Source organism: Bactrocera latifrons, unplaced genomic scaffold (assembly GCF_001853355.1).
Source record: "Bactrocera latifrons isolate USDA-ARS-PBARC rearing strain unplaced genomic scaffold, ASM185335v1 scaffold_204, whole genome shotgun sequence".
Classification (NCBI taxonomy): domain Eukaryota; kingdom Metazoa; phylum Arthropoda; class Insecta; order Diptera; family Tephritidae; genus Bactrocera; species Bactrocera latifrons.
The window spans coordinates 294,260-302,411 of NW_017535564.1; the positions used below are offsets into that span (position 1 = coordinate 294,260).

General features: G+C 35.6%; 1 protein-coding gene across 1 annotated transcript in view; it reads left to right on the forward strand.

The window, feature by feature from the left end:
• Window positions 1-8,152, forward strand: part of LOC108968144 (dystrophin, isoforms A/C/F/G/H) — a gene marked incomplete at its 3' end in the record, with an annotated part of 344,088 nt that overhangs the window by 91,075 nt on the left and 244,861 nt on the right.

Below are 8,152 nucleotides of genomic sequence, written 5' to 3' on the forward strand. Positions count from 1 at the left end.
CTGAAAACTAAATATTTTATTAATGGAAGTTCTAAATTTCAACTTAAAATTCAAAGTATTTCAAGTCAAACCTTTTAGTACTCAATTTTTTAGTACTAACATTTAACACTAAGTATTAAATATCTAAGATGTTAATCTTTATCACTACTAATGATATTTTCATTAACTTTAACAAATTACTGAAATAAAGTTTTCTTAGGCGAACTGCTTTTATTATTTTGAAAATTGATATTTTTGAAACATAAGACATMAAAAGAAGTTTTTAGTACTAAAATCTCAATGTACTAAAATTTTAATTTACCAAACATTTTAAGCAGTAGTTTATAAGTTAGCTAGCAAAGGCCTTGCCTACGTCAATGGCGACATTACTTAAAAAAAAAAWTTTGTACTAAAATTTCAATGTACTAAAATTTTACTTTACAAAATATTTTTAACAGAAGCTTATAAGTTTGAAAGCAATGAATTTTTTTTTACGTAAACTTCGATAATTTTTTTTTTTTTAATTTTTAGTACTAAATTTTACGAGCATATGCATGTTTTTGAACCATCTGGATATTGTCTTCGACTTAGCAAACCTAACCTTTACGTTAATAGCTTAAGGTATTAAAGCTAAATATTTTAGTACCTAACTTTTAGCACTGAAAACTAAATATTTTATTAACGGAAGTTCTAAATTTCAATTTAAAATTCAAAGTATTTCAAGTCAAACCTTTTAGTACTAAATTTTTTAGTACTAACATTTAACACTAAGTATTAAATATCTATTTTATCAATGGAAGTTCTAAGTGTCTAAGTGTTCTTATATTATTTTGTGACGAGAAATAGATTTAAAGAATTTTATTTCAAAAATAGTTTGTGAAACTCTAAAAAATTTTAACTGCGAAACAAAAACTTGTAATGAAACCAGTACAATCTCTGTATAATGTAATATCTACTAAATTCTGATAATAAAATCTAATCTGAAATTAAAACACTGTTCAGTTCCACAAACAAAAAAAAAAAAAAAGAGAAATTATGACTGATTTAATTCCATTTTAAAATGAGCTCGTGTTAAAATCACAGCGCAAATCAAACAACTTCACGGTCTCGATTCTGTTGTAGTAAAATGTTTTTCCTGTAACACTTTGCCAACCAGCCACACTTCCCTTGCGCTCTGTTGCATTCCTCAACTTATTACACATTCCAGCTGCCGTTGGCCGATTTTAAAATTACAATATTGAATCCTTTCGACCGGACTCTTCAGTCAGCACYAACAGCGCAGTGATAACACAGCAAATTCCAGAGAAAAACAACGGTCATTCATTTCAGTTGCAAGTTTGACATGCAAACGCTGTGGCAACACAGGCGACTAGCCACAATAAAAATCTCAATGCAGCAATCCGACTCACTCACACATGCATACACACTCGCAACCATCTTCATGCAAATAAGTGTGTGTGTGCACAGTCAATCGTTGCGGAGCGCGCCAGCCAACCAGCTAAGCGGAGTCTATGGAATTCCAATAAAGTGGCACATAGCCGGCAGCAATAATTGCTGTTGCAACAGTTTTGCAGTTCTCATTGCTGGCGAGTAATGTGTGCAGCAATTGAATTGACAACAATTGTGGCAGGGAGCAATGTAATGTGACGACAACTGCCACAAAGCAAACTAAATCAAAAAATTAAAMAAAAAAAAAAAAAAAAAAATGGAAAAGAAAAACTTTAAAACAAAATGTGCAAGAAAAATGTGGGTCCTGTCGGGCACACGTCCAACTTTCGTTCTGGAATACTTGCAATTTATCAGTTTTAGTTTTTCTTTTTCTTTTTCMATTTTGTGCTTTCACTGTTTCTTTTGGCTCTTGTTTTCTCATTAAAGCAGCCGCAGTAGTAGTTGTCGAGAAGAGTACTGTTGTTGTCTTTTTTCAATTTTGTTCGTATTTTTACGTTTCATGCTATGGAACTTTATACTAGCTTTCCCTTTTTTTATGTTTCATGTTTTGTTTTTGTAATACTCATCTCTCCTAATTATTTGCACGAAAATATGTCAAGTATCTKTCCATGGTGTAGTTAAATGAGAAAAATTTTAATCATACGTTATTAATCCGTGAAGTGCTGCGAAGAGTRGTTTAAGCTTAGCCATAGCGTTTATCATTATGATCTCTCAGTTACAACTCAATATTATTGAAAGTTGCAGAAATTTTACTTTTTTTTATTGTAATATATCAGCATTCATTGACATTTAATCGAGCTCTTCTTACCGCGCATTAAAACCGCTATAAAGTATAGTCATTCTGAGCCTTTCAATACATACTTTGAACTATTTATCCCCCTGCTTCCTATTGCGACAAAAGCTTGTAATACCCAGAAGCAAGCCACGGAATTATCTAAATATATATAAATCTAAAATATATTCATATAAATTTTCAGCATGATGAGCTGTGTCGCTTTAGTGATTTCTGTCTGTCTGTATATACTSTAGCTAGTCCCTAGATATTTGAGATATCCTCAAAACAAAACAGGTGATTTGCCAAAACCGTCGATTTCGGACCTCTGCAGCATATATGTATCTGCTTCACAACACTAATAGGCAATTGAGCGCACTATTTGCAACACCATCTTGTTACCCACAGTCTCTTTCCTTATTAGTGTAGACACCACTTACGCAGTTATAGCCGAGTTTACAAAAGAGCGGCAGTCGTTCTTTCCTTTCATAATTTGGGGCAATTCATTTCGAATGCAGCCATGCCCTTTTCCACCTGATCTCTCCAACGGAGCGAAAGTCTTTCGCTTCCTCCTTCCACCGGCGGACCGCAAATGTGCCAATGTGGAAAAGCACGTAARTCTTTCTCAGAACCTTTCTAACATYGGCTTATCAGATGTCATCATCGTCCATGYCTCTGCACCATATAYCAGGACGGGGATGATGAGAGACTTGTAGAACTCGGATTCTRTTCGTCGAGATAGATCTTTACTTTTCAGTCTGAAGTAGCACCTGTTGGCAAGAGTGATTCTGCGTTGTAGGCTGACATTGTTGTTGGTGTTTATACTGTTTCCAAGATAGACGAAATTATCTACAACTTCCAAGTTATAATATATATAAGTATTATATATATAGCTTAGTCGCGAGTGCGACGACTGTTTATTTAACGACTGGAGATATTTTGTCTTGTCCACGTTCACTACCAAACCCATTTGCGCCKCTTCCTTATACTGTTGCTGTACACTACTATAGAAAATTTTACCAGCTCGAATAATTTTCTCCAGCAACAGAAACCTATTCTGGTATCGAACTGCCCGATCCTGCGGTATTATTTTTGCGGAGATACCAAATTCAGATATAGCGGCATAGAGGCAGCTTCTTTTCGTGCTGTCGTGCAATGAAATGACGCTCCATCGTCATCGATTGGGTATTGGAGTTCACCATATCCTGGTGCTATGCTTTYACTCAGCAGGCCAGAGAAGTGTTCAATAARACGACGCCAATTCCCACATATCGCGTCAATCATTTGATCTATTGAGAGAACACTTCGGTGAGCAGACAATTTCACATTTTCACGCCAAGATCATGTAATATGACACTGTTTAATTTTTTTGTGTGAGGATATGTAAAGTCTAAAGTCTATGCGAACTTCGAATCAGGCCTTASACGCATGTCATTCGYYAGTTATCAGCCGAAACGCTTGAACGAGTCACAGGAAATTGGACTGAATCGATGGATCATCTGAGACGTAGCCGCGACCAATATTTGAAAAGATAATCTTCAAGCAATAAATGCAAGTGAATATTCTCCATTAAATTTGTAGATTCTGTGTTTTCTCTTAAAAAAAAAAAAAACAATGTAGGAAACCTCGAAATGGATCACCTTTTAAATSTGTTATGGCTTCGGTGCAGTCGAATTGAACAAATGTTATTTATTTGAATAATTTTTGAAAGATGGCAACTCTAGATTTTTGAAATATGGTACAATTTAATTTGGTTTTGAAATATGTGGCAACTCTTTCACATGCGCGAGAGATAATTTTTTAAAAGTGTCGCTTCCTTGCCATTAACGTCTAAGTTTTTTAAATTCTTTAATTGATTTTATTTGATTTATTTTGTTTTTAGAAAGGTGGCAACCTTAATTTATTTGAAAGTTTTTAATTTTTAATTTACCAAATTTAAAACAATTTTACTTCAAGCTCATTGCATATTTTGCTCAACTTATTAACWGCTTGCTTAAAAAAGCTTTATGTGTTTTAGAAAGCTGGCAACACTGCCTTTACTAAAGTTGTTAAATTTAAATTTTTTTAAAACAATATATATCAAAATAATCCTTTAGATTTTGGATAAAATAACTAATTTTTTTTAAATAGGTGGCAACTCCACCAAATAACAACTAAAAATCATTTTGTTTTTAAATTTTTTTTATTTAAAAATATTTGTATATTAATTATTTCAATAATGGCCAAAATTGTCAAACTTATTCTAAACCACCATAACATAAAATTTTTATACACAACAAGAAGAAAAACAAAAACAACACGCAGAAGTCAAACAGCAAGCTCAGCGCCTAATGCACCCTGCATGTAGCCAACCCTCTCCGCTGCATACAGTTACATTTACGTGTGCTACTTAAATTTCCGGTGACAGCGGGAGATCCCACCCAATGCCGTTATGTGCTTTTGGTTAACGTTAATGACCATTAAAAAGGGATTAATTAGTGTAAACTTGCCAGCGCCAWTAAAACAAAAGCAAAAATTAAATAGGTTTGCTTTCCTAAATTTAGGTCTAAGCTGGCTAAGCGTATGCGAAAATTCATAAAATTGTAATAAAAGAGAAATAAACTTAAAAGGTTCAAAAGAAACATGGCAGGTACTTCAGCCCACCCGGCAGCTGTGATTTCCTGCTGCAGGATCATTGTACGGCTCACGACGATGATTGACAGCTTTCGTACATATTTATGTACAAGTATATGCCGCCTTTCATGTATGATTGTGTGTGTGTGTGTCCGATCACCTTTTGAGCTAATTGACAAGTGCAGCCTCTTCACCTAAATTTAATTAGCTCAGTTTTTTGCTTGGCTTAAGTCTACTTCCTTGAAATACATACATATTTTTGGGGCTTTTTTGCTTGCGCTCCGGTAACTGTGAGTAATTACTCAGGGGGTAATGATTCTTCCGTTTTCCAAGTCATCTCAGCCATTTAATTTCCTCCTACTTTTTAACACTCTTCGCTTCATTATCGCCTTCTACTTCTTTGCCATCGCGTCAACTTGAGTTTCAGTTTCTAGCTTGTCACCTATTTCTTTGCTCAACTATTTTCCCTTAACCGGTGTACTTAATGTCATCTCTCTATTGGGTTGACTTGGTTGACCTAATTGTGTGAATCAATCGAAAAGCTAATGCTTTTGCTGAAATCACCCTCGGGTAATTGGAGTGCGAACAGAGTGATGCAATGACTCCCAAATTACATGAAAAGTCGTTTTAATTAGTGATACTTAGCGGCTAGCGGTAATATTGGGTCAATTGGTTGAATTCTTGCGGAAAGCGACAAGTCGAGAGAAGTCGGTAAAGGGATGAGTGGCRAAATGTATCTTTATATACAAAACTGCTATAAATATGGATCAAACTAATCTGATTCTGTTGAATGTAAGCACTAACACTTTGTACTTTGCCCTTTTCCTTCTCAAGCAACCTTACTTGAATGCAGGCAGTACATACCAGCTATGAGAGACATCAATTGACATCCACACGGTCCTTTTATGGAAAAACTTAAAGAATCGAGCAGTTATCAAAACACGAATTTTCCTTAACTCCGGAAATACCGTTTAACCGAATATTATATAATGCTAAATTACTTCATTTTTTCTGATTTGACATAACGAATTCAGAATTATTTCCCCTCGATATCAAAATCACAGGAACTGAAATATTCCTCAGAGCCTCTGGTTCCAAGTTCATGGGACGAAGATCATATGCTCTTCTCTTTTTTTGTATAGTCCTACAACATGTTGTTACAATACACCCAAATAATGATTTCCTTATATACATTTGTATTTATAGTAAACCGTTTAGGTTTGTCAAAATATATTATATTTAAATGAAGCTCAATGGAAAAGTTTTCTTAAAAATTATATGATTTAGATCTCAATAATGGAACTTCTGGTTTACGTTTTGAATCAGATACATACGTATATTTCAATTGAGGATGTTCTTAATATAGTTTTAGCTGACGCGAATTAAAAAATGTCAATACAAGTATGTCTAAGTTAATGGCCTTCAATATAAAAAGAAGTAGAGGATAYCAAATTTGATTTCAAGTTATTCATGGTTTTATTGATAATGAGCAGTAAGTTAGTATTCCCATCATGTTCCTGCAGTCTTTTCTATCGATTGTCAATGGGAATTTTATGTACTTCTAATCTACCGTTTTGCAGTTTTGCACCAAGCACCCTAGTTCCATCGGATTTTAATTTTCTTTACCACGCTTTCGCCATAGCAAAGACCTCAGCTTGAAATATACTGCAGTGGTACGGCAACTTAAGAGATTGCCCTGTCCTAACTCTGGACAGTATATTTCTGCACCAACTCCATTGTCCATTTTCGAACCATCCGTATAAATGTTTATAGTCTTACGTGTAGCTAATATACCTTTMCGTCAGCCATCGTTTGCTATGTTTACTTTGAACCTTCTTTCATAGATAAAAAGTGGGGTCATGTAGTTAGTGTTTGCCCAACCGCCATTACACACCGAGTTATAGAGCTTCGAAGAATTTACATATTATCCTGCAGCCATTAGTCGTCCCACCGATTTTTCCGTGCAGTTTATAGCGAAGAGGTCGATAGATGCATATTTAGTACCAGTTCAAGAGCCGCCGTTGAAGTTGTTCTTTAAGCTCGCGTTATGCGCAGTGAGCGTACCATTYCCATTGGCTTCTGGTAGGTGGATTTCCGTACGCCTGTCCACCACACCRCTGCACCTTAAAATGTAGTTGTGTTGCACCAATGCGAGAGAGAGGGAGAGCCGCCAAGTTGTGCCGAGTCTAGATGCATATAACGCATTGTTTGCCTTTTTTCAATCGTTCCTCCACGTTGTGCTTTCACAGCAGTTTGCTGTCCAAGATTAACCCAAGGTACTCGGTTCGCTCCTTGAGAGAGATTTGTGAGAAATTTTGCATTGCTGTGTGTACGCAAGCAGATCCGTTTTCTCCGGTTTGAATCCCAGATCCGCGTGCCAGTTCTGGACTGTATTGAGAGTGGTGATCATAATACCGCTAATGTTCTGTAGACACAGTAGACCGTTTATACGCCACTAATGTCCAAAGAAGCACTCCACATTGGAGGAGTACCTCTATGGACTCTTTGGTCAGTTTAGCGGCGTTCCATTCTGCTCTTATTCGTATAGGGGTCAAAAGGCTTCTGATACAGAATAGATTCCGTAAACAACATGTTCTTATTTTAGGGAGTATGATAGCATGTAGTCTTTATCATGCTAAATTTGTATACTTTCGAGAAAAAAAATCATTGTTCACATGATCTTTGATCAAAAGCTCTCTTGGTGGCATTTGTCACTAGACATCAATTTATTTTAAAACTGTGCGACTTTTTAAACATATATTTTTCCATACAATATTTCAAGACCTCTTTATACCTTAATGCAAAGGTTATGAAAACAAACTAAAACCTTAAACTTCGGTTATGTCTAAACTTAGTCAACCCCGTTTAGGGTATAAAACTGCAAAGTGGCACATATTCTTTACATTCCAAATCCCACTCCGAATTATTATACTCTCGCAACAAAGTTGCTAAAGAGAGTATTATACTTTTGTACACTTAACGGTTGTTTGTAAGTCCTGAAACTAAAAGAATATATAGGGTTATATATACCAAAGTGATCAGGGTGACGAGCAGAGTTGAAATCCGGATGTCTGTCTGTCCGTCCGCCCGTACAAGCTGTAACTTGAGTAAAAATTGAGATATCATGATGAAACTTGGTACACGTATTTCCTGGCTCTATAAGAAGGTTAAGTTGGAAGATGGGCAAAATCGGCCCACTGCCACGCCCACAAAATGGCGGAATCCGAAAACCTATAAAGTGTCATAACTAAGCCATAAATAAAGATATTAAAATGAAATTTGGCACAAGGGATCGCATTAGGGAGGGGCATATTTGGCCGTAGTTTTTTGGAAAAGTGG